General features: G+C 42.8%; 1 protein-coding gene across 6 annotated transcripts in view; it reads left to right on the top strand.

Moving 5' to 3' along the window:
* The window catches only part of FGFR1 (fibroblast growth factor receptor 1), a 107,840-nt gene that overhangs the window by 6,564 nt on the left and 73,358 nt on the right, over positions 1-27,918 (top strand). The gene's annotated exons all lie outside the window — the stretch shown is intronic.

The raw sequence follows: 27,918 nt of genomic DNA, 5'->3' as shown, positions 1-27,918 counted from the left end.
ATATATTTACAAATCCGTTAATGAAAGAACCCCGGAAATGCATTCAAGAACATGATGTCCTTTCCTGCCGTGTTTACTCCTCTACAAGTCCTAAACTGCTGACATTTGATCTCTGAGAAATAGTTTTATTATAATTGCGGTTAATTTCTCTGAGGCTGTTGACCATAAGGGTTGAGGTACTAAATTATAGTGCACCAATTAAATGATTGGTAAGAGGAGCAAAGCTGTAAAGTTCCAGTGTAGTCAATGAGCCCTCATCAACTTATTAGTTAGGTAATGCATCTTATACCGATGTCATGAGTTACTCTTTCATCTTGTGGAGACTGCCAAGATTTTGGTGGCAAATGTGTTGACGAGGCAATGAGCCTTGAGATAAGTAGAGCTAAAGTTGTATACCTGTTCCGATGATGGTTATATGAAAAGTTATTTTGATCATATTTTGACCATCGAAACCTTCAAAAAGAACCTGAAGACCCACCTCTTCCGACAAGCCTACAACCTGCAGTAACCACTGATTGACCAAACCGCTGCACGGCCAGCTCTACCCTCACCTACTGTATCCTCACCCATCCCTTGTAGATTGTGAGCCCTCGCGGGCAGGGTCCTCTCTCCTCCTGTACCAGTTGTGACTTGTATTTTTCAAGATTATTGTACTTGTTTTATTATGTATACCCCTCCTCACATGTAAAGCGCCATGGAATAAATGGCGCTATAATAATAAATAATAATAATAATAATAATCTGAAAATTTATGGATATAACGGCTTGGATAAGCCCATGAACACAACCAACCGTTACAGGAAGAAAATTCCTATAGTCTGACACAGTGAAAATGATAGTGACAATTTTGCCTAAATGCTAAATAAAGTCATTTGGCAATTGAAAAGCTAGTTCAAGTCTGGAAGCCTAGATTATCGCAGGCTAGTACCGTCTGGTTGATGGATTTATCCTTTTTTTTGCCTCCTAGGTGTGTCCAGTAATAGGAGCATTTCATAGCTTGCTGCTTCAAAATCCTTTTGTTCTCACCTATAATGGACGCCTAGCCGGATAACTATAAATTAAGGGTTAACGTTACTCCTTGTGGAGAGTGCCAAGATGGCATGGGGAGACTTTAAGGTCATGCAATCATCCCCTGGGAATTTAAATATGCAAGTAGTCTCTTCAGAGAGGAAGAGGACAGGAAGTCAAGTTCCATCTATGGGATTAGCAATCCTAAAATTCAATAGTGACCCTTTAACGAGTCTTGTCATATGACTTGGGATAAGAAGTCAAAACCAGAAACTCGACTTGCAGTGTTACAAGGTGTTGGCCACTCACACCCAAAGATACCTGTCTGAAAATTGAGTTTCTGGTTTGGCTTCTTATCTGAAGTCATGGGGCAAGGCTCATTAAAGGGTCTATTTTGACTTATTGGATTGCTAGGTCTGTAGGTGGAACTAGGCTTCCTGTAGTCTTCCTAGATGAGGAAGCTACTTGTATAAGGCAAGTATACAACGAAACCCTCTAAACTACTAATTACTGTACATCGTTGAGAGAAGGGTTGTTTGATACCAATGTTGAGATGAGACATGGCCTTTCAATTGACTTTAAAGGGGAGAGTTCAAAGTGGAAGATTCTGTCTACCCTTTTAAGTTGGTCATAAAAGACCACCAGTTTCACCATAGTCTACTAGTGTCTGTTGGCACCACAGGTTCTCCTTTCTCAGCTGATCCTATATTGGCCATCGCTTTACCCAGAAATTAACCATTATCGTTGTGCATCCAAAGCTCCATCATACCTCAATTATGTAATGTATGTAGTTTGCTGTATGCTGGATCCGGGGCATTTTGTGGTGCAGAACGACTTTCTATTGGAAGCTTTAAACTATGAAAGTCTGAAACGTTTTCAAGTTTCTCATGTGACTAGCCGCTTGTTTTCTTTAAAGAGTAACTTCCGTTTTAAGTTTTATTTCATAAATCAATATAATATAATATCTTAACAGAGAAATCTGCTTCTTCCTCCTCCAGGACTGATCTTTCAATCTCAATTCAAGGATAAAAAATTGTAAAAACCTGTATTCAGTGAAGACACATTTACCTCTTACTTAGGAGATTACAATTGCTGCTTGTAAGATTCTATGGAGAGGGGAGGAGCTTGAGGAAGACTCAGACATTCTGCTGCAAGTTCACCTGAAATGACAGTTACGCTTTGAAATGTGAAAAAGTTAAACTGTCATTTCTGGTGAACTTGCAGTAGAATGTCTGAGTCTTCCTCAAGCTCCTCCCACCTCCATAGAATCTTATAAGCAGCAATGGTCATCTTCTATTTCAGTAATGGAAACTGCGGTCTTCACTGAATACAGATTTAACCCCTGTTTTTAGAACAAAAGATCAATTCAGGAGGAGAAAGAAGTCGTTTCCTCTAATAATATATGAAATAAGCAACTTTGAAAACTATGTACTATTGAGTTATAAAATTTAAATTAATTGGTTACTCTTTAAATACTGTGTGGCTCACCATCTTCTATTGTATGTGAGTGGCTTGATATCTGGCCTAAAAAAAATAACAACTACTTAAAGGGGTTGTCTGGTCCAAATCAATAAGTCTGCAGTCACTGTGTGACTTATGAATCTCAGCGTATGCTCTGTGTGTTACGGGCATTCGACCCTAGACCGGAGGGTATGCATGAGTTATACATACTCCCGCCAGTGGGCGTGGCCTTGCTCCATACACCTGTATTGAGCTGAGGCCCCGCCCAATAACGCTGCAGTCCAGTGGGCATATCCAATTAGAGGTCGCGGCCTCGCTACATACAAGTGTATACAACCCCTATAAGGCCCCCATACATATTCGAGTTGGCTGAACAAACTGATTTTCAGCGGGATCGACTGACCGTCTAATGTGCATGGGGGACTCTCGACTCTAGTGTAGATGGAATATTTGGATCCTTTTGTTCCATGGGGAGATGAGCCGCGTCCAGATAGAGAACACATGAATGTTTGGCCGAGCTGACCACACCTGTGTATGAGGACTGGGGACAAATTACTATCGTCCGACCGTTATCGTTGGATTGACCGCCATCTAGTATGTATTGCCAGCTTTAGAGCCGTCGCCCCTTCCTCCTCCCCCATTAGCGGTGTTACAAATTCTCCATAAATTCTGCGTTTTTCAGGGATGCGAAAAATGTTATCGGAATGATGTTCTATTAATGTAATTTACATGCTGCTGGCTAGTTTACAGTCTTAGCTTTGTATGGTGTTTTCTGTTAATTATCTCTAGCGCTGGCTTTGGAAAGTAATCATTTCCAAGTATTAAATAACACGTTGCTCCATAAACCAGTTAGGTTTTTATATGAAATACTTAGCTCGGCCCCCGGCGATTGATTCCAACAATGTTTGCATTAAATGGATATCATTTTCTGGCAGATTATTTTTCTTAATGAAGGAAGTTCTGGCACAATGTATCTCGGAGTTTCCTCGTGCTTATTACTGTAGCTATGATGATTATCTTACATTCATGCGATGTTGACCTAGAAATGTGACAAATCTAGAATAGGAAGTGTATGTTCCTTTTGACTGGTATTAGGCTTGTGCTACACTAGCACTTGATATTATTTATGACCTCCCATGGGAAATATCACATTTTAAGGTGTGTTTCGATGAAGTATGAAGACCTATTGTGATCTGTTTTTATTGTTTGTGTCTTTAAAGAAGCCCTACCATCTAAGATTTTATCCTCTTAATACATTGCAGTCTGTTATGTAGGCAATCCAGTGACACAGTGTGCCAGCAATCAGAGCACATACAGTGATCTGACAATAACCCAAAAACAATAGAACGAGCTCTGAGACGTGGAATCTCTGTAGACCGCGATACCTGAACCTAACCTAAACACAACTAAAGGCAGCAGTGGATTGCGCCTGACACTACCTATGCAACTCGGCACTGCCTGAGGAGCTGACTAGCCTGAAGATAGAAATACAAGCCTGACTTGCCTCAGAGAAATACCCCAAAGGAAAAGGCAGCCCCCCACATATAATGACTGTTAGCAAGCAGGATGGCACCATTGAAGCTCTAAAAAACTATAGGGAGAAAAATACTTTATCTAAAAAACTAATTAAAGCTGCCAAAAAGGAAACAGAGAAGCACATTGCTAAGGAGAGTAAAACTAATCCCAAACTGTTCTTCAACTATATCAATAGTAAAAGAATAAAAACTGAAAATGTAGGCCCCTTAAAAAATAGTGAGGAAAGAATGGTTGTAGATGACGAGGAAAAAGCTAACATATTAAACACCTTCTTCTCCACGGTATTCACGGTGGAAAATGAAATGCTAGGTGAAATCCCAAGAAACAATGAAAACCCTATATTAAGGGTCACCAATCTAACCCAAGAAGAGGTGCGAAACCGGCTAAATAAGATTAAAATAGATAAATCTCCGGGTCCAGATGGCATACACCCACGAGTACTAAGAGAACTAAGTAATGTAATAGATAAACCATTATTTCTTATTTTTAGGGACTCTATAGCGACAGGGTCTGTTCCGCAGGATTGGCGCATAGCAAATGTGGTGCCAATATTCAAAAAGGGCTCTAAAAGTGAACCTGGAAATTATAGGCCAGTAAGTCTAACCTCTATTGTTGGTAAAATATTTGAAGGGTTTCTGAGGGATGTTATTCTGGATTATCTCAATGAGAATAACTGTTTAACTCCATATCAGCATGGGTTTATGAGAAATCGCTCCTGTCAAACCAATCTAATCAGTTTTTATGAAGAGGTAAGCTATAGGCTGGACCACGGTGAGTCATTGGACGTGGTATATCTCGATTTTTCCAAAGCGTTTGATACCGTGCCGCACAAGAGGTTGGTACACAAAATGAGAATGCTTGGTCTGGGGGAAAATGTGTGTAAATGGGTTAGTAACTGGCTTAGTGATAGAAAGCAGAGGGTGGTTATAAATGGTATAGTCTCTAACTGGGTCGCTGTGACCAGTGGGGTACCGCAGGGGTCGGTATTGGGACCTGTTCTCTTCAACATATTCATTAATGATCTGGTAGAAGGTTTACACAGTAAAATATCGATATTTGCAGATGATACAAAACTATGTAGAGCAGTTAATACAAGAGAAGATAGTATTCTGCTACAGATGGATCTGGATAAGTTGGAAACTTGGGCTGAAAGGTGGCAGATGAGGTTTAACAATGATAAATGTAAGGTTATACACATGGGAAGAAGGAATCAATGTCACCATTACACACTGAATGTGAAACCACTGGGTAAATCTGACAGTGAGAAGGACTTGGGGATCCTAGTTAATGATAAACTTACCTGGAGCAGCCAGTGCCAGGCAGCAGCTGCCAAGGCAAACAGGATCATGGGGGGCATTAAAAGAGGTCTGGATACACATGATGAGAGCATTATACTGCCTCTGTACAAATCCCTAGTTAGACCGCACATGGAGTACTGTGTCCAGTTTTGGGCACCGGTGCTCAGGAAGGATATAATGGAACTAGAGAGAGTACAAAGGAGGGCAACAAAATTAATAAAGGGGATGGGAGAACTACAATACCCAGATAGATTAGCGAAATTAGGATTATTTAGTCTAGAAAAAAGACGACTGAGGGGCGATCTAATAACCATGTATAAGTATATAAGGGGACAATACAAATATCTCGCTGGAAGGTGACGGGCACAAGGGGGCATTCTTTGCGTCTGGAGGAGAGAAGGTTTTTCCACCAACATAGAAGAGGATTCTTTACTGTTAGGGCAGTGAGAATCTGGAATTGCTTGCCTGAGGAGGTGGTGATGGCGAACTCAGTCGGGGGGTTCAAGAGAGGCCTGGATGTCTTCCTGGAGCAGAACAATATTGTATCATACAATTAGGTTCTGTAGAAGGACGTAGATCTAGGGATTTATTATGATGGAATATAGGCTGAACTGGATGGACAAATGTCTTTTTTCGGCCTTACTAACTATGTTACTATGTTACTATGTAAGATGAAAAGACAAACGTAGGGATGAAATAGATTCAGCAAAGTGAGGCCCGATATTCTAGATAGAGCGAGGATAGCAAAGAGAACTTTGCAGTCTACAAAAAACCCTAAAGCAAAAAACCACGCAAAGGGGGCAAAAAGATCCACCGTGCCGAACTAACGGCACGGCGGTACACCCTTTGCGTCTCAGAGCTTCCAGCAAAACGAAATGACAAGCTGGACAGAAAAAGTAGCAACAAAAGCAAAGAAGCACTTATCTAAGCAGAGCAGCAGGCCACAGGAAAGATCCAGAAGCTCAGATCCAACACTGGAACATTGACAAGGAGCAAGGAAGACAGAATCAGGTGGAGTTAAATAACAAAGCAGCCAACGAGCTCACCAGAACACCTGAGGGAGGAAGCTCAGAAGCTGCAGTACCACTTGTGACCACAGGAGTGAATTCAGCCACAGAATTCACAACAGTACCCCCCTTGAGGAGGGGTCACCGAACCCTCACCAGAGCCCCCAGGCCGACCAGGATGAGCCACATGAAAGGCACGAACAAGATCTGGAGCATGGACATCAGAGGCAAAAACCCAGGAATTATCTTCTTGAGCATAACCCTTCCATTTAACCAGATACTGAAGTTTCCGTCTAGAAACACGAGAATCCAAAATTTTCTCCACAATATACTCCAATTCCCCCTCCACCAAAACCGGGGCAGGAGGCTCAACAGATGGAACCATAGGTGCCACGTATCTCCGCAACAACGACCTATGGAATACATTATGTATGGAAAAGGAGTCTGGGAGGGTCAGACGAAAAGACACAGGATTGAGAATCTCAGAAATCCTATACGGACCAATAAAACGAGGTTTAAATTTAGGAGAGGAAACCTTCATAGGAATATGACGAGAAGGTAACCAAACCAGATCCCCAACACGAAGTCGGGGACCCACACGGCGTCTGCGATTAGCGAAAAGTTGAGCCTTCTCCTGGGACAAGGTCAAATTGTCCACTACCTGAGTCCAGATCTGCTGCAACCTGTCCACCACAAAATCCACACCAGGACAGTCCGAAGACTCAACCTGTCCTGAAGAGAAACGAGGATGGAACCCAGAATTGCAGAAAAATGGAGAGACCAAGGTAGCCGAGCTGGCCCGATTATTAAGGGCGAACTCAGCCAACGGCAAAAAGGACACCCAATCATCCTGGTCAGCAGAAACAAAACATCTCAGATATGTTTCCAAGGTCTGATTGGTTCGTTCGGTCTGGCCATTAGTCTGAGGATGGAAAGCCGAGGAAAAAGATAGGTCAATGCCCATCCTACCACAAAAGGCTCGCCAAAACCTTGAAACAAACTGGGAACCTCTGTCAGAAACAATATTCTCAGGAATGCCATGCAAACGAACCACATGCTGGAAGAACAAAGGCACCAAATCAGAGGAGGAAGGCAATTTAACCAAGGGCACCAGATGGACCATTTTAGAAAAGCGATCACAGACCACCCAAATGACTGACATCTTTTGAGAAACGAGAAGGTCAGAAATGAAATCCATCGAAATATGTGTCCAAGGCCTCTTTGGGACCGGCAAGGGCAAAAGCAACCCACTGGCACGTGAACAGCAGGGCTTAGCTCTAGCACAAATCCCACAGGACTGCACAAAAGTACGTACATCCCGTGACAGAGATGGCCACCAGAAGGATCTAGCCACTAACTCTCTGGTACCAAAGATTCCAGGATGACCAGCCAACACCGAACAATGAAGTTCAGAGATAACTTTACTAGTCCACCTATTAGGGACGAACAGTTTCTCCGCCGGATAACGATCAGGTTTATTCGCCTGAAATTTTTGCAACACTCGCCGCAAATCAGGGGAGATGGCAGACACAATGACTCCTTCCTTGAGGATACTCGCCGGCTCAGATGAACCCGGAGAGTCGGGCACAAAACTCCTAGACAGAGCATCCGCCTTCACATTTTTAGAGCCCGGAAGGTACGAAATCACAAAATCGAAGCGGGCAAAAAATAACGACCAACGGGCCTGTCTAGGATTCAAGCGCTTGGCAGACTCGAGATAAGTAAGGTTCTTATGATCAGTCAATACCACCACGCGATGCTTAGCTCCTTCAAGCCAATGACGCCATTCCTCGAATGCCCACTTCATGGCCAGCAACTCTCGGTTGCCCACATCATAATTACGCTCAGCAGCCGAAAACTTCCTGGAAAAGAAAGCACATGGTTTCAACACTGAGCAACCAGAACCTCTCTGTGATCTCAGAAGCATCAACCTCGACCTGGAACGGAAGAGAAACATCAGGTTGACACAACACAGGGGCAGAACAAAAACGATGCTTCAACTCCTGAAAAGCTTCCACAGCAGCAGAAGACCAATTAACCAAATCAGCACCCTTCTTGGTCAAATCGGTCAATGGTTTGGCAATGCTAGAAAAATTACAGATGAAGCGACGATAAAAATTAGCAAAGCCCAGGAATTTTTGCAGACTTTTCAGAGATGTCGGCTGAGTCCAATCCTGGATGGCTTGGACCTTAACCGGATCCATCTCGATAGTAGAAGGGGAAAAGATGAACCCCAAAAATGAAACTTTCTGCACACCGAAGAGACACTTTGATCCCTTCACAAACAAAGAATTAGCACGCAGGACCTGGAAAACCATTCTGACCTGCTTCACATGAGAGTCCCAATCATTTGAGAAGATCAAAATGTCATCCAAGTAAACAATCAGGAATTTATCCAGATACTCACGGAAGATGTCATGCATAAAAGACTGAAACACAGATGGAGCATTGGCAAGTCCGAACGGCATCACTAGATACTCAAAATGACCCTCGGGCGTATTAAATGCAGTTTTCCATTCATCTCCTTGCCTGATTCTCACCAGATTATACGCACCACGAAGATCTATCTTAGTGAACCAACTAGCCCCCTTAATCCGAGCAAACAAGTCAGATAACAATGGCAAGGGATACTGAAATTTAACAGTGATCTTATTAAGAAGGCGGTAATCAATACACGGTCTCAGCGAACCATCCTTCTTGGCTACAAAAAAGAACCCTGCTCCCAGTGGTGATGACGATGGGCGAATATGTCCCTTCTCCAGGGATTCCTTCACATAACTGCGCATAGCGGCGTGTTCAGGCACGGATAAATTAAATAATCGACCTTTAGGGAATTTACTACCAGGAATCAAATTGATAGCACAATCACAATCCCTATGCGGAGGTAGGGCATCGGACTTGGGCTCTTCAAATACATCCTGATAATCAGACAAGAACTCTGGGACCTCAGAAGGAGTGGATGACGAAATAGACAAAAATGGAACATCACCATGTACCCCCTGACAACCCCAGCAGGATACCGACATAGAGTTCCAATCCAATACTGGATTATGGGTTTGCAGCCATGGCAACCCCAACACGACCACATCATGCAGATTATGTAGCACCAGAAAGCGAATAACTTCCTGATGTGCAGGAGCCATGCACATGGTCAGCTGGGTCCAGTACTGAGGTTTATTCTTGGCCAAAGGTGTAGCATCAATTCCTCTCAACGGAATAGGACACCGCAAAGGCTCCAAGAAAAACCCACAACGTTTAGCATAATCCAAATCCATCAGATTCAGGGCAGCGCCTGAATCCACAAACGCCATGACAGAATACGATGACAAAGAGCATATCAAGGTAATGGACAGAAGGAATTTGGATTGTACAGTACCAATGACGGCAGACCTATCGAACCGCTTAGTGCGCTTAGGACAATCAGAAATAGCATGAGTGGAATCACCACAGTAGAAACACAGACCATTCAGACGTCTGTGTTCTTGCCGTTCAACTCTGGTCATAGTCCTATCGCACTGCATAGGCTCAGGTTTACTCTTAGACAATACCGCCAAATGGTGCACAGATTGACGCTCGCGCAAGCGTCGACCGATCTGAATGGCCAAAGACATAGACTCATTCAAACCAGCAGGCATAGGAAAACCCACCATGACATCCTTAAGAGCCTCAGAGAGACCCTTTCTGAACAAAGCTGCGAGCGCAGATTCATTCCACAGAGTGAGTACTGACCACTTCCTAAATTTCTGACAATATACTTCTATATCATCCTGACCCTGGCACAAAGCCAGCAAATTTTTCTCAGCCTGATCCACTGAATTAGGCTCATCGTAAAGTAATCCGAGCGCCAGGAAAAACGCATTGACATTACTCAATGCAGGGTCTCCTGGCGCAAGAGAAAATGCCCAGTCCTGAGGGTCGCCGCGCAAAAAAGAAATAATAATCAAAACCTGTTGAATAGGATTACCAGAAGAATGAGGTTTCAAGGCCAGAAATAGCTTACAATTATTTTTGAAATTAAGAAACTTAGGGTACCGTCACACTATACCATTTCGATCGCTACGACGGTACGATTCGTGACGTTCCAGCGATATCGTTACGATATCGCTGTGTCTGACACGCAGCAGCGATCAGGGATCCTGCTGAGAATCGTACGTCGTAGCAGATCGTTTAGAACTTTCTTTCATCGCTGGATCTCCCGCTGTCATCGCTAGATCGGTGTGTGTGACACCGATCTAGCGATCTAGCGATGCGATCCAGCGATGCGTTCGCTTGTAACCAGGGTAAACATCGGGTAACTAAGCGCAGGACCGCGCTTAGTTACCCGATGTTTACCCTGGTTACAAGCGTTAAACTAAAAAAAAACAAACAGCACATACTTACATGCTGGTGTCCGTCAGGTCCCTTGCCGTCTGCTTCCCGCACTGTGACTGCCGGCCGTAAAGTGAAAGCAGAGCACAGCGGCTGTGCTTTCACTTTCACTTTATGGCCGGCAGTCAGTGAATGCGGGAAGGGACCTGACGGACACCAGAATGTAAGTATGTGCTGTTTGTTTTTTTTTAGTTTAACGCTTGTAACCAGGGTAAACATCGGGTAACTAAGCGCGGTCCTGCGCTTAGTTACCCGATGTTTACCCTGGTTACCCAGGGACATCGGCATAGTTGGTCGCTGGAGAGCTGTCTGTGTGACAGCTCCCCAGCGACCACACTACGATTTACCTACGATCACGGCCAGGTCATATCGCTGGTCGTGATCGTAGGTAAATCGTATAGTGTGACGGTACCCTTAAGGTACCTTCACACATAACGATATCGTTAACGATATCGTTGCTATTTGTGACGTAGCAACGATATCGTTAATGAAATCGTTCTGTGTGACAGCGACCAACGATCAGGCCCCTGCTGGGAGATCGTTGGTCGCTGAATAAAGTCCAGAACTTTATTTCGTCGCTCGACTCCCTGGAGACATCGCTGGATCGGCGTGTGTGACACCGATCCAGCGATGTCTTCACTGGTAACCAGGGTAAACATCGGGTAACTAAGCGCAGGGCCGCGCTTAGTAACCCGATGTTTACCCTGGATACCATGCTAAAAGTTAAAAAAAACAAACACTACATACTTACCTACCGCTGTCTGTCCTCCAGCGCTGCGCTCTGCTCTCCTCCTGCACTGGCTGTGAGCCGGAAAGCAGAGCGGTGACGTCACCGCTCTGCTTTCCGGCTCACAGACAGTACAGGAGGAGAGCAGAGAAGCAGAGCGCAGCGCTGGAGGACAGACGGCTGTAGGTAAGTATCTAGTGTTTGTTTTTTTTAACTTTTAGCATGGTATCCAGGGTAAACATCGGGTTACTAAGCGCGACCCTGCGCTTAGTTACCCGATGTTTACCCTGGTTACCGGCATCGTTGGTCGCTGGAGAGCTGTCTGTGTGACAGCTCTCCAGCGACCAAACAGCGACGCTGCAGCGATCCGGATCGTTGTCGGTATCGCTGCAGCGTCGCTTAATGTGAAGGGGCCTTTAGTTCTATCACCAAAAAACAAATCAGGAATAGGAATTCTTGGTTCTAACATAGATTTCTGATCAATAGTATCTTGAATCCTTTGTACATGTGTAACGAGATTATCCATTGAAGAGCACAGACCCTGAATATCCATGTCCACACCTGTGTCCTGAAACACCCAAATGTCTAGGGGAAAAAAAAGACTGAACACAGAGCTGAGAAAAAAAAATGATGTCAGAACTTCTTTTTTCCCTCTATTGAGAATCATTAGGTTGGCTCCTTGTACTGTTATGTAGGCAATCCAGTGACACAGTGTGCCAGCAATCAGAGCACATACAGTGATCTGACAATAACCCAAAAACAATAGAACGAGCTCTGAGACGTGGAATCTCTGTAGACCGCAATACCTGAACCTAACCTAAACACAACTAAAGGCAGCAGTGGATTGCGCCTGACACTACCTATGCAACTCGGCACAGCCTGAGGAGCTGACTAGCCTGAAGATAGAAAAACAAGCCTGACTTGCCTCAGAGAAATACCCCAAAGGAAAAGGCAGCCCCCCACATATAATGACTGTTAGCAAGATGAAAAGACAAACGTAGGGATGAAATAGATTCAGCAAAGTGAGGCCCGATATTCTAGATAGAGCGAGGATAGCAAAGAGAACTTTGCAGTCTACAAAAAACCCTTAAGCAAAAAACCACGCAAAGGGGGCAAAAAGACCCACCGTGCCGAACTAACGGCACGGCGGCACACCCTTTGCGTCTCAGAGCTTCCAGCAAAACAAAATGACAAGCTGGACAGAAAAAGTAGCAACAAAAGCAAAGAAGCACTTATCTAAGCAGAGCAGCAGGCCACAGGAAATATCCAGAAGCTCAGATCCAACACTGGAACATTGACAAGAAGCAAGGAAGACAGAATCAGGTGGAGTTAAATAACAAAGCAGCCAACGAGCTCACCAGAACACCTGAGGGAGGAAGCTCAGAAGCTGCAGTACCACTTGTGACCACAGGAGTGAATTCAGCCACAGAATTCACAACAGCAGTCATCATATTATTTAGCTCTGCGTACTTACAATAGCTCATTTTGCCTTTCTATTCAGAAATTCTTCTCTTTTCAATAAGATTTTTGATTTTACAGTTCTTGAAAACAGACTAGCTGGATCCTTCTTAGCTTTATATACAAACTTGAAGTCTCTCTTCTCTGCATGTGTCATCATTAGAACTACAATTCTACATCACTGCAATGTCCCTGGCAGCCCCACTTCACCCCCTCTTTAATTTCAGACCCAGCTCCTCTCTCCTGCCAGGGACTTTGCAGGAGGACATAGATCTGGGGATTATTCTGACATAATATAGGCTGAACTGGAAGGACATATGTCTTTTTTCGGCCTTTCTAACTATGTTATCAATCACAGTAGGTGAGTTCGCCCCCCCCTCCTCCCACTTCACAGTGATCTTTGCACACGCACATTAGTTGCTTCATTACAGCAGATAGGGTTGGATTCTTTTTGTTGCTGCTAATGTGCATGTCAATTTTCTAAAATTACAGGAAGTTATTCTAAAAAATAGCCTCTGATAAGGAAACTTCTGTTTAACTTTTTTCCTGAAAAGATAGGATAGTAAAAGTGTAAAAAATAATTGCAAGATTACTACCGTAATTTGTGTTGTTTTTTTTAAAATAAAGATTGTGATATGAAAAACAAATCATTTTGGTGCCGTTTGTATGTATTTATACATGTGTATAGTAGTGTGTTTTTTTTTTTTATTCTAAGGAAGTGGCTGTTTCAACCCCGTAATGGGTAGATGACTCAAAACCCTTAATATTAATAAACTCTCTTCTATGTAATGAACATGGTCCCGGTGTTTTGGTGCTGCAGTAACATTGATGACTACTATTACCGTCATCACATATGATCATCGTGTGTGTGTCTGCAATACGAAACTTTCCCATCGATATCGTTTGGGGGACTCCATACACATTAATCTGTTGGCCGAACCTGTCGATAAAGGCCGTTTTGGTTGTTAGCATGTGTATGGAGAGCTATAGATTCGATATGGCAAGGGCATTTGATTTTTATTTATTTTTTTTTATACTTTTGTAAGGTATGCAATTGACTAACAATATAAAGGTAGAAAAATATTTTTACGGTCACACATATTGGCGGCATCGGTTTATAGAGGGTAAATCCTTCCGACGGGTTTTCCATAAGGCAACAAAACTTTTCGAATATTCCTTTGCAAGTTAATCCCTTCATATATGAAATGTTCCTCCCACGTTTTATTACTTTTTGACTTCAAACTTAAACTGTAATATTAATGTTGGTTGTCGTGTCTTAGATGGCCTTAGGACCTACCCTACATCTATTCTTCATCGTTCTGCAGCCTTGGCGCTGTATTTATTGGCTTTCTCTAAAGGACTAGACTCCAACGTCCATCAAGTTCTTCAGCAGGCAGACCTATCGAACCTTATCCTCTGCTTTTTTTCTGCCTATGTAATAATCAGAAACTTGAGGGGAAGCGGATGAACCCAGTGGAATTGACCATCGCTCGACAGTTAGGATGTGTCTGAGTGGTTTATGAATCTCTTGATACTTGACATGCCCTGTGATCAATTGAGGAAGTCTGTCGTCCTCCTTTTGACATGTTTAGTTTCCAGTCTTTCAGGCTCTGATATTCTTCCTTTTTATAGATTGTTTGTACTTAAATAAAACTAACTAATGTACATCCGTTCTGTTCAGGATTATAAAAACGTGGCTGCTTTCTTCCTTAAAGGCGATGTCCAGGCTTGGGACAAAACTCTGTGACCGCTGAATCGGATGCACACACTGTCACAATTCCTCGGCATTGCTGGTGCGAGTGGGTGGTTGCGTCGCCCTATGTATGTGATTTTGCATTTTTGTAGGTTCTCTCAAAAGATGAGAATTGAGAGACTCCAGAATACTGTAATCGGTGCACAAATTTTATACATTAGCTTACTTGCGCGCTGGCGGGGAATCAGGACGGCATATGCACCGCACACTGTTGCGTTTCAGCAATCATGCAAGTCTGTACAACCCCTTTAAACAATGCAACTACTGATGTTTGCATGAACATCAAAAGAGAAACTTTTTTTTTGTTTTGGTGCATTGCATTATACCTGTGATCAAAGTGAAAAAGGAACTACGTAAAAAAATAAATAAAACAAATTCTTCATCTGCTGTTGATTTGTTGATTCTGCCTCCCAAAGATCACAGTAAGGTTCGGCGCACATTTATCCTGCGCTCTTTGCTGAGTGCTTACATCAGGGTTTCCATGTAAATCTCTGAAATACGTGATTCAGACAGAGTCCCCTGAAGAAGATTTTGTATAATGAGGCAGATGGAGACTCTGTGGACGCCGTATGGTCTATGATTCAGTGGTGTCCGTTTTTTTTAGGGTGCATAAGAAGTGCGGTCCACCACAGTTTTGTGCACTTCTGAAAAGGACACCGTTGAACAGGGGCCATACGGAGTCCAGAGTAACTCTGCTGCCTCATTATAGTGAATGGATCCCTCGGGGGTTTTATTTCAATTAAATCACTTGGATATTTAGATAGAAACCCCAAAGTAAGTGCTCAGAGTAGAGTGCCGGATAAATGTGATCCCAAACATTATGTAAAATGTTCCCAATAAAAACTTAAACTCAATCGAAAAAAAAGAAGTCCCCACTCAGGTCCATCATCCAATATAGGTGGCTTTCACGTTACCGGTAGAACAAAGGCTCTGAAAAAGCTAAATGGCTCCTCTCCCCCACAAAAAAAAATTCAGCAAAGTCTGTGCTCCCAAATCAAAATGCCACCCTTCCTTCTGAGCCCTCAACATGTTTGGCAGGGGTATAATATCTAAAATGGGCTCACTTGAGGGGCATTCTGCCAGAACTTGGGGGCTTTTTATTTGGAGTTCGCAAACTATTCTAGGAAATTGGCGCTCCATCTCTCCCGAGTTTTGCCATGTGGTAAGCAGTGCTGTACAGCCACACAAGGAGTATTGCCACATTTAGCAGAAATTGTGTGACAGATTTTGGTGCCATTTTTACCCATTTCTTAGTGTGAAAATGTAAAATTTGTGGCTAAAACAAAATTTGGGTGACAAAAATTTTATAATTGGTTTTTTTCACTGCCCAATGGTATAAAATTCTGTGACACACCTGTGGTGTCAATATGATCACTGCACCACTAGATGAATTAATGGAGTGGTGTAATTTGTAAAATGGGGTCACTTATGGGAGGTTTCTGCTCTTCTGGAACCTCAGGGGCTCTGCCAATGTGACATGGCACCCTCAAACCATTCCAGCAAAATCAGAACTCCAACGTGGTGCTTTTTCCCTTCTGAGCTATGCACTGTGCCTCAAAAGAAGTTTTTGACAGCATATGGGGTATCGACATACTCGGGAGAAATTGCACAACAAATTGTACAGTGCATTTATCCTTTTAGCCTAGTGAAAATTTAAAAAAATTGGGCCTAAAAACATTTTTGTTGGAAAATGGTTTTTTTTGTTTTTATAATAATTTTCACAGCTCTACATTATACATTTTTGTATAGCACCTGGGAGTTCAAGGTACTCACCACACATCTGGATACATTCGTTGAGGGTTCTAGTTTCCAAAATAGGGTCACTTGTGGTTTTTTTTCACTGTTTAGGCACATCAGGGGCTCTCCAAACACGACATGGTGTCCACTCTTGATTCCAGCGTTCAGAAAAGTCGAACAGTGCTTCTTCCCTTCCGAGTACTGCCATGTTCCCAAACGGTAGTTTTCCCCCCACATATGGGGTATCGGCGCACTCAGGATAAATTATACAATAACTTATGGTGTTCATTTTCTCCTGTTACCCTTGTAAAAATGAAAATTTGGGGGCTAAAGTAAAATTTTTGTGGAAAAAAGGGAAACATTTTTCCTTCCACATTGCCATCCATGGTTAATACACTTCTTGAATGTGGTTTTGAGGGGTGCAGTTTTTAGAATGCTGTCACTTTTGGGTATTTTCTGTCTTATAGGTCCAAGAAAGTCACTTCAAATGTGATATACCGTAGTTCCTAAAAAAAATTTTGTTGGAAAAGTGAGAAATTGATCAACTTTTAACCCTTTATAACTTTCTAACAAAAAAGTATTGGTTCAAAAATTGTGCTGATGAAAAGTAGACACGTGGGAAGTGTTTTTTTTTTTTTAAAGTATTTTGTGCAAAATGTCTCTGGTTTATGGGCATAAGAATTCAATGTTTGAAAATTGTGGAAAAAAAATTCGACAAATTTTCGATATTTTCACAAATAAACGCAAGTCACATCGAACAAATTTTACCACTATCATGAAGTACAATACGTCACGAAAAAAACAATCTCAGAATCAGTGAGACAAGTTGAAGCGTTTCAGAGTTATTACCACATAAAGTGACACTGGTCAGGTGTAAAAAATGAGGCTTGGTCCTTAAGAGGATGAAAAAAACTAGCGGTTTCCTCATTATTCAAAGGAGTGAAAAAAACCAACCGTATCAAGACAACCCCAAACCGTGAAAAAACCCTCCAGAAAAACAAAACCATGGGAAAAAACAATCAGAATAATGACAGAAGACACTTGAGGGAAACAAAGTGCCAGCGTTTTCTGAATTGACTTCTGCTTGAAAAACTTGTCAGGTTTGCCTGAGTTTGAGACCATGTGTGCACATACCCTGAAGGCAAATTTGTCAGCAGGTTTTTGCTGTGTAATCTGCTAGCAGTATGATGTAATGCCATTATTCCAGGGATGTGTCACTTATTAGGCTGTGTTTGGATGTTTCAATAAAATCAGTGTTTTATCAGCAATAGATTATCACTACAGGATTGGGTGTCTCGTGCCTCCTGGTCCAACCACGCCCCTAGCACTGATTGGCTGCTTTCTGTTAATATACACTGTACACAGAAAGCAGCCAATCAGTGGTGTGCGTGGGGTTGTAGACAGCTTACCATTCCAGCTCTGCTAGATCTGCTACTCGGATACCTGTGATCCTATCACAACTGCTGTACCCAGTAAACGAAGTGACACATCTCTGGAATCTGGGTCTCCATCCAAACGATTTCATACTTGTGAAACAACAATCTCGCAGTGCCTGCACCGCTGCAGCCAATCGCTGACCTCAGCTGTTTGTGCCATTTACATCAGCTTAGCTTGTCGACTGGCTGCAGCGCTGATAGGCACTGTAGTCATGATGTCATCACTGTATCCAGTACATATAGACCGGAGTAGCAGTGAAAAGCTGGCGCTGGACCCGGGGAGGGTGAGTACTGTTTGAGTTTACTACTTTAAGAGTATGTAATCATTTTGACACAATTTTTTATTTTTTTTAGTGAAGTCCTTGGATCAATTTGCCTTGTTTCTTCAAGATCAGACACAAGAGTATGAAATTTTAACATATTGCATAGATTTGACCAGATAGCAGTGAAGCATGCTTCCATGAGTCTCCACTCGTTACCAGTGATTGCTTGCTTGAATGCGCGGCCCGGCTCGACATGGACAACGCTGAGCAGAATATAGCCGTCTTTCATTGATTATATTTTTAAAAATCACATCTGTACATCCATTCTGTCAGAACCTTTAATAGCGTTAACTTAAAGTATGCCCTAAAGCCCTTTTATCTCTTTCCCCCATGACCCTCTGTGCAACAGCACCGCATGTCTTAGCCTGTATAAAAGCCCAGGCAAGGAATGCAACAACCATTTTAGGATAATTTAGAATAGTAAGAGAACGTCTGAGCTCACACCTCAGTAATAGATATAAGAAAGTGCCCTAAAGTATTGTCCAAATTCTACAGATAATATGTTGTACAACTACAGCAGTGAAAAAGATGAATAGTAGTCTGTGAATAATACAGAGATTCAATTGATATGGGGGGAGAGAAGGTGCCAGAAGCGGTGACAGGGTCCCTGTGATTGATCAGTGATATGGTGTAGCTTATTGCATCTGCCCTGAATTTCCATTACATTTACACCATTTTTTCTTCATGCTTAATGCACAAGAAAGCAACAGCAAAACAGTACAATATTTTTTGGAGAAAAAATAAAATTCTGAAATCTGTGTAAGTTAGAGGTGGTGTGCTTGATTACCACAAGCAACTGTACTTGTTTTTTTGCATATCTGATGCTGTCCTTCTTGAGAATGGGGGGGATACCGTAATTGTCTTTTAAAAAATACAAAAGAAAATTTCCTATAATCCAGACGTTTAATTGCGACTGTCTACCTCACAAAGTGCATATTGCAGGCAATTTTTTTTGTTTGCATTTTTGTTTTATTAGATAAATTTTACATTTGTACACACTATACCACTACAATTCCCTTTTGAAGATGCTGACCTTTTGGACGTGCACCTACTCAGCATTTCTTATGATGTCATATTTGGGAAGAGGATTTTACTAAGCATTTACTGCTCATGTCTGTTTTTGGTCACGTGTTTTAGCGTCCAATATGACAACCCTACCCACCACACCTATATTGTGCTGCAGCCCGCTATATCACATTTGCTTTATGTACATGTACAATTCTTGTTGTCCTTTATGGCAAGCGTTAAATAATTGGGGTTGAAAAGGTTATCACAAGTTATTTACTGTGTTGTACATAATGTGTGGTAGAACAGTCTGCTTGTTCACAAATGACTAAAGGTACCGTCACACTTAGCGACGCTGCAGCGATACCGACAACGATCCGGATCGCTGCAGCGTCGCTGGAGAGCTGTCACACAGACAGCTCTCCAGCGACCAACGATCCCGAGGTCCCCGGTAACCAGGGTAAACATCGGGTAACTAAGCGCAGGGCCGCGCTTAGTAACCCGATGTTTACCCTGGTTACCAGCGTAAAAAAACAAACAGTACATACTTACATTCAGCTGTCTGTCCCTTGCCGTCTGGTTCCTGCACTGACTGCTGGCCGTAAAGTGAAAGTGAAAGCACAGCACAGCGGTGAGTCACACAGCGGTGACTCACCGCTGTGGCTGTGCTCTGCTTTCACTTTATGGCCAGCAGTCAGTGCAGGAACCAGACGGCAAGGGACAGACAGCTGAATGTAAGTATGTACTGTTTGTTTTTTTACGCTGGTAACCAGGGTAAACATCGGGTTACTAAGCGCGGCCCTGCGCTTAGTTACCCGATGTTTACCCTGGTTACCAGTGAAGACATCGCTGAATCGGTGTCACACACGCCGATTCAGCGATGTCTACGGGGAGTCCAGCGACGAAATAAAGTTCTGGACTTTCTTCCCCGACCAGCGATCTCCCAGCAGGGGCCTGATCGCTGCTGCCTGTCACACTGGACGATATCGCTAGCGAGGACGCTGCAACGTCACGGATCGCTAGCGATATCGTGTAGTGTGACAGTACCTTAAGAGGGATAATTTTTGGACAGTTTATTTTTTTGTTAAAATATGAAAAGTCTTTCAGTGTGCTGTTATTAAATGAGCTATTGGTTACTACCATTTATTATCCGTTTCATACATGGTGAAGTCCCTTTGACATTACTAAGGCTTAAAAAGGGGTTAGATCAGTGGTCCCCAACTCCAGGCCTCGAGGGCCGCCAACAGTGCAGGTTTTCAGGATTTCCTTAGTATTGCACAGGGGTTGGAATCATCACCTGTGCAGATGATCACATTACCACCGATGCAATACTGAAGAAATCCTGAAAACCTGCACTGTTCGCGGCCCACGAGGCCTGGAGTTGGGGACCCCTGGGTTAGATACTGTCCTAGGAGACATTGTTACACATGCGTTTCAACAACTTGGGGGCTTTGCAATATTGCAATTTGTGGCAGATTGATTTGCTGCTAATCACATTTTTTGGGGAAAAACTAAATGAACCTAGAGAAGATTCGATCATCCCGAGAACTTACCCTAACTTACAATTTGTTCTATACAATGGTGAATTATGTGTACACTGTATGGATAGCTGTCATCTGAAGGAAAGTTCAAAAGCCAGCTATCTTATGCATGACCAGTTTAAGTACATTTCAAGATTGTCAGGACTTTTGTATTCACAGAACCAAGATTATTTGCTAGGACTACACAAGGACAAAAACTGACCTAGCGTCCAACTTTACCATCTGTAGACCGTGGATGAAATTTTACACATCATTCATGTCAATCAACATTCCAGAGTCTGACACCAAAATATACATAGTCTTAAAGGAAGCCTATCTCCCCAAAGTGCCTTTTACACAAACTATGCAGTGATATAGGGGACTTCACCCCTATATAGTCATATTAGCATTGTACCAGTAAGGCCAGGGTCACACTTGCGAGTGCAATGCAAGAAACTTGCGTGAGTCTCTCGCCACAATACCTGGCACTGCCGCCGGCAGTTCGGACCGAGCGTTCAGCTGCATAGAAATACATGCAGCCTCACACTCCGGTCCTGATTGCCGTTGGCTGTGCCAGGTATTGAGGCGAGAGACTGGCGCGAGTTTCTTGCATTGCACTCGCAAGTGTGACCCCGGGCTTACTGGTACAATGCTTGTGAAAATATTTTAATCAGTATGCACTCAACGCATGGCCATGAACTGGGTTTATTGTTGCACCTCCCCAATGTGCATCTTTGGTAGTGGTCTAACTTGTGATGGATAGCGCTCGCTCCTAGAGCAAATACTGCCCCGCATGTGTGTGCATGCACAATTGCACACTAAAACTGGATGTGCCTGCTGAGTGCCCACATTGGCTGGACACTTTCTTCTTACTGGTTATTTTTTGAGGATACCCCTTGTACATCTGGAAATGTTGAGTGGCGTCCACAGAGAGCCAGGTAGAAGAAAGTGCTCAGCCGTCAAAGCCAGTATCTGTGCAAATCTGCAGGGCTGTGTTTGCTCTAGGAGCTAGCGCTTTCCAGCACAAGTTAGGGCAGTCCTAAGACCCAAATTGAGGGGGTGTAACAATACATCCAGCTCATGTCCATGGTCTTCTCTAAAAGCTTAGCTATGTAATGTTATAAATTATAAAACATTTTAAATGTCTCCATATGAAATCAGTGATCCAGTTTTTCTGGATGCTCATTACAGCTTCATACTTCACTGTCCTTGTACAGAACCATAACACAACGTGAGGCCAATCATGAGAGACTTTTCCATTTCTTCTCCCCAATGTTTGGTATTGCGTACAAGTTCCACAGTTTCATAGTAACATAGTAACATATAGTAACATAGTTAGTAAGGCCGAAAAAAGACATTTGTCCATCCAGTTCAGCCTATATTCCATCATAATAAATCTCCAGATCTACGTCCTTCTACAGAACCTAATAATTGTATGATACAATATTGTTCTGCTCCAGGAAGACATCCAGGCCTCTCTTGAACCCTTCGACTGAGTTCACCATCACCACCTCCTCAGGCAAGCAATTCCAGATTCTCACTGCCCTAACAGTAAAGAATCCTCTTCTATGTTGGTGGAAAAACCTTCTCTCCTCCAGACGCAGAGAATGCCCCCTTGTGCCCATCACCTTCCTTGGTATAAACAGATCCTCAGCGAGATATTTGTATTGTCCCCTTATATACTTATACATGGTTATTAGATCGCCCCTCAGTCGTCTTTTTTTCTAGACTAAATAAACCTAATTTCGCTAATCTATCTGGGTATTGTAGTTCTCCCATCCCCTTTATTAATTTTGTTGCCCTCCTTTGTACTCTCTCTAGTTCCATTATATCCTTCCTGAGCACTGGTGCCCAAAACTGGACACAGTACTCCATGTGCGGTCTAACTAGGGATTTGTACAGAGGCAGTATAATGCTCTCATCATGTGTATCCAGACCTCTTTTAATGCACCCCATGATCCTGTTTAAATTTTTGCAGATGTTGTCCTTGGTGGGATTTGAACCCAGGACCCCAGCGCTGCAAGGCTGCTGTGCTAACCACTAAGCCACCGTGCTGCTTCCTTCTATGCCGCTCTCCTTGCTGCTGGAGATTATCAGAGACCTATTGCATTTTAGGAAGGACAGTTTATTAAAAAAAAAAATGACATGAGGTCATGGTGAGGAGCTCTTTCTAGAAAACTTTCTTCCATTGGATCTAATGTGTTTTTCCTTTGTAGACTTTAGAGATCTAACGCGACCTTGGTTAAATTGTAATCCATCCATTTACTGGACAAACTTATGTACTGTAATTTATAAATGATTCACGATAGTGAAGCCCCCATTTCGGTAAATGTTTTCTTGGTACTTAAGAGTCTAGAGTTCACATTTGATGGCTTCAGATTTGGACATGTTGGGACCAATTCATTTGTATTATGGGCCACAGAATGTGTGTCCTAAAGTTTTCCAACTCCAAAATGCCCTACCCACTGTAGATTGTATTGGTATATAACATTTTTACTTTTTGTAGCTTTTTTTTTTTTTTAGGGCGTGTGGATAATTTATGTATATCTAGAGCAGTACTTCAGTTATTCTTGTCCTGTAACTAATTTGATACTCTTTGCAGAACCATTAAAAGGGATTGCCCACTACTTCGACAACAGTAATAATAACACCTAGATTTGCCACCGGTGTAGTTCCAACGCTGTCACCACTGGTTCTCCCTGGGATCGCATGACATTATGTCACGCAATCCCAGTGGCTGATCATCGCTGGCTTCACTCTCACATCCTTCGGACAAATGAAGGCATCTGGAGAAATTGAGAGCTATGGCTGCTCTCCAGCTGCTAATTGAAGCCAGATCGGGTTGTCCGAGTAGTGGACAACTCATTTAAAGGGAACCTGTCACCCTCAAAATCGAAGGTGAGCTAAGCCCACCAGCATCAGGGGCTTATCTACAGCATTCTGGAATGCTGTAGATAAGCCCCCTGATGTATCCTGAATGATGAGAAAAAGAGGTTATATTATTCTCCCCCAGGGGCGGTCCCGGCCCAGTTCTGGTCCGATGGGCGTTGCGGTCCGGGGCCTCCCATCTTCTTATGATGACGTTCTCTTCTTGTATTCACGCTGCGGCTCCGGCGCAGGCGTACTTTGCCTTGTTGAGGGCAGAGCAAAGTACTGCAGTGCGCAGGCGCTGGGAAAGGTCAGAGAGGCACAGCACCTGCGCATTGCAGTACTTTGCTCTGCCCTCAACAGGGCAGACAAAGTACACCTGCGCCAGAGCTGCAGCGTGAATACAAGAAGAGGACGTCATCGTAGGAAGACGGGAGGTGCCGGACCGGACCGCGACGCCCACCGGACCAGAACCAGACCGAGACCGCCCCTGGGTGAGTATAATCTAACATTTTTTTCTCATCTTTCAGGATACATCAGGGGCTTACCTACAGACTTACATAATGCTGTAGATAAGCCCCTGATGCTGGTGGGCTTAGCTCACCTTCGATTTTGGGGGTGACAGGTTCCCTTTAATAGAACACCTTGCTTACTTTTGTGGATAATAGATTAAACGTGTATTCAAATTAACTGACAATCGGCCAACGAGACCATGTAAACATGTTGGCATAAAATCATTGCAAATCGTCATGTAAACAGGGGATTTGGTGCCGATAACATTAGGCCTCCTTTGGTCATCCATTTTTCACGTACTTGTCCTTTCTTCAAGTTTCACGAGTAGAACATTTACCTATTATGGTCTACGGGGATGTTCAAATGTCCGTGTTTTGTTGCAGACCGTGTGTCCTCTAAAAAAAAGTCAGTTATGTTCGTTTTTTTATGGGAACCATGGATGAAAATCGCCCATATAAGCCTATGGGTCAGTGAAAATCACGGACCTCAAAGGAATAACATCAGTGTGCTGACCGTGATTAACAGTTTAATGGGTAGAAGCTTTGACAATTTATTTTTTTCACTGATGAAACTCTGATGGTAAAAAACTGAAACACAGACCAAATACTGGTGGATAGGGTGTTAAAGTCCCCATTAAAAAATCGGAATGCTTATCAGATTGCACTCCTCCAGTGAAGTTGATCAAATTTGGATATTATTGTTTATTCACCATGTTCACCTTCCCCATTTGTGGCATCTAAGCGGAAAGACTGACTTTGATCCGGTTGCTGGGTCAATACTGCGTTCAGGATGAAAATTGTAATCAAAATCTTGGCTGGGCTGCCGTCATATGTCTGTTCTTTTGTTTGCTTAAAATGTATAATCAGCCTAATATGTTTCCTGTCTGTTCTCACTCCACGTCGCAAAGACTAAAATAAGGGAACATTATTTAATGCTGCTCTGTCACCAAACCTCTCAATACAAACTGCATACATTTATTAAATAAAACGTAGACCCAATGAAGATGGTGTACTTACTTTGAAAACCAATGTTTTAAAAAAAAATGACTTTATAATTTTTTCTAAAGTTTTCCTTCTTGATATTAAAATTTGCATTTTATAATGTCAGCTCTACCTTAATACTTAAAGCTTCCAAAGACATACTGATAGGGAATTTAGATTGTGAGCCCCAACAGGGACAGCGACGATAATGTGTGCAACCTGTAAAGCGCTGCGGAATATGTTAGCGCTATATAAAAATAAAGATTATTATTATTATTATTATTAAAGCTCATTTTTATATCCGAATTCTACAGCCATTTTGATTTTTTTTTTTTCAAAATAAGTACTCCTGCCTCATTAGGTCTAAGATTTAGTTAATACTTCATAAAGTTTATATTGTGAATTCTGGTGACCGATTTGCTGTAAAGGTATATGCACAGTTTGTTGTTTGTTTGTTTTTGGAGCAGGCCGGCTTCAAAAATTGCCAAAAAAATCTCTTTAGAAAAAGTTTTTCAAATTATTTTTTATATATGTTTATTATAATAGATTATTTATATATCTACTATATAATTGTCTAAGGGTCACTTCCGTCTTTCTGTCCTTCTGTCTGTCACGGATATTCATTGGTCGCAGCCTCTGTCTGTCAAGGAAATCCAAGTCGCTGATTGGTCGCGGCAAAACAAGCCACGACCAATCAGCGACGGGCACAGTCCAGAAGAAAATGGCCGCTCCTTACTCCCCGCAGTCAGTGCCCGGCGCCCGCATACTCCCCTCCGGCCACCGCTAACACAGGGTTAACACAGGGTTAAATGCCGGCGGTAACGGACCGCGTTATGCCGCGGGTAATGCACTCCATTACCGCCGGTATTAACCCTGTGTGTCCCCAACCTTTTACTATTGATGCTGCCTATGCGGCATCAATAGTAAAAAAATGTCATGTTAAAAATAGTAAAAGAACAAAAAACCTGCTATGCTCACCCTCCGTTGTCCGCTGAGCCGCGCGCGGCCTCTGCCATCTTCCGTTCCCATAGATGCATTGCGAAATTACCCAGAATACTTAGCGGTCTCGCGAGACCGCTAAGTCATTTGGGTAATTTGCAATGCATCCTGGGAACGGAAGATGGCGGCAGCCGTGCGCGTATCGCCGGAGCTTCGGTGGATCCCAGGGGTGAGTATATAACTATTTTTAATTTTAATTATTTTTTTAACAGGGATATGGTGCCCACACTGCTGTATACTACGTGGGCTGTGTTATATACTATGTGGGCTGTGCTATATACTGCGTGGGCTGTGCTATATATTACGTGGCCACTGTTATATACTACGTGGCTGGGCAATAAACTACGTGACTGGTCAATATACTACATGTCTGTGCTGTATACTACGTGGCTCTGTGCTGTATACTACGTGGCTCTGTGCTGTATACTACATAGGCAGTGTTATATACTATGTGGGCTGTGTGATATACTCCGTGGACTGTGCTATACATTACGTGGCCACTGTTATATACTACATGGCTGGGCAGTATACTAAGTGGCTCTGTGCTGTATACTACGTAGCTGCGCTGTATACTACGTGACTGGGCTGTATACTACATGTCTGTGCTATATACTACGTGGCTCTGTGCTGTATACTACGTCACTGTGCAATATACTACGTGACTGGGCAATTTACTACGTCACTGTGCAATATACTACGTGACTGGGCAATTTACTACGTCACTGTGCAATATACTACGTGACTGGGCAATTTACTACGTGACTGGGCAATATACTACGTGGCTGTGCAATATACTACGTGGCTGTGCAATATACTACGTGGCTGTGCAATATACTACGTGGCTGTGCAATATGCTACGTGGCTGTGCAATATACTACGTGGCTGTGCAATATACTACGTGGCTGGGCAATATACTACGTGACTGGGCAATATACTACGTGGCTGGGCAATATACTACGTGACTGAGCAATATACTACGTCGCTGTGCAATATACTACGTGACTGGGCAATATACTATGTGGCTGGGCAATATACTATGTGGCTGGGCAATATACTACGTGGCTGGGCAATATACTACGTGTACATGCATATTCTAGAATACCCGATGCGTTACAATCGGGCCACCATATATATTATGATTCTTATATGCCTAGTCTAAAAGTTCCTGGCGGATAAAATTATCTGTCACTTCTTTGGAATGGCTGCTTCAAGTTAGGCAGTGACCAATCAAAAGGATGCAAAAAATGCTTTAGGGAAAAAAACATCCAAAATTTTTTGTTACTACTTCAGGAAACCAAAAACTCCCCAAAGAAGGAGTGTTTCCTAACCGTTTCCACTTGAAAACACATTATGTGCACATATCATAGTGTACGAAATGTAGGGTATGTAGTAATGAAATAAAGGTCCACTGTCACAGGATCGTTAAAGAAGCACTCCTCCTCTTCCTCCCATCAAAGTTTTTATTCTCTTAATATTGCAATCATCATATTATATAGCACTCTATACTTACACTTGCTCATTTCGCCTTTCTACCCAGTTGATTCTTCTCTTTTCTCTATGTACAAACAGGAAGTCTCGTATCCCTGCATAAGTCACCCCCCTCTTAAACTCTTGACCGAGTTTCTCCACTCCTCTCTCCTGCCAGGGACTTTGCAGTGATGTAGAATTGTAGTTCTAATGCTGACTCATGCGGTGAAACGACTTGCTGTTTCTGTGGAGAGCTTAGAAGGGTTCAGCTAGTCCGTTTTTAATCACAAGATGTCATAGACCTAGTGGAAAGAGAAGGATTAACTAGGTAAAAGGGCAAAATGAGCAATTGTAAGTACACAGTGCTATATAATATAACTGCAATATATTAAGAGGATAAAAATTTTCATGCAAGTGCTTCTTTAATAAAAGATAATCTTAATAAAAATTGCTT

Source organism: Ranitomeya imitator, chromosome 4 (assembly GCF_032444005.1).
Source record: "Ranitomeya imitator isolate aRanImi1 chromosome 4, aRanImi1.pri, whole genome shotgun sequence".
NCBI lineage: Eukaryota > Metazoa > Chordata > Amphibia > Anura > Dendrobatidae > Ranitomeya > Ranitomeya imitator.
This window is presented reverse-complemented; position numbering and strand designations above follow the sequence as displayed.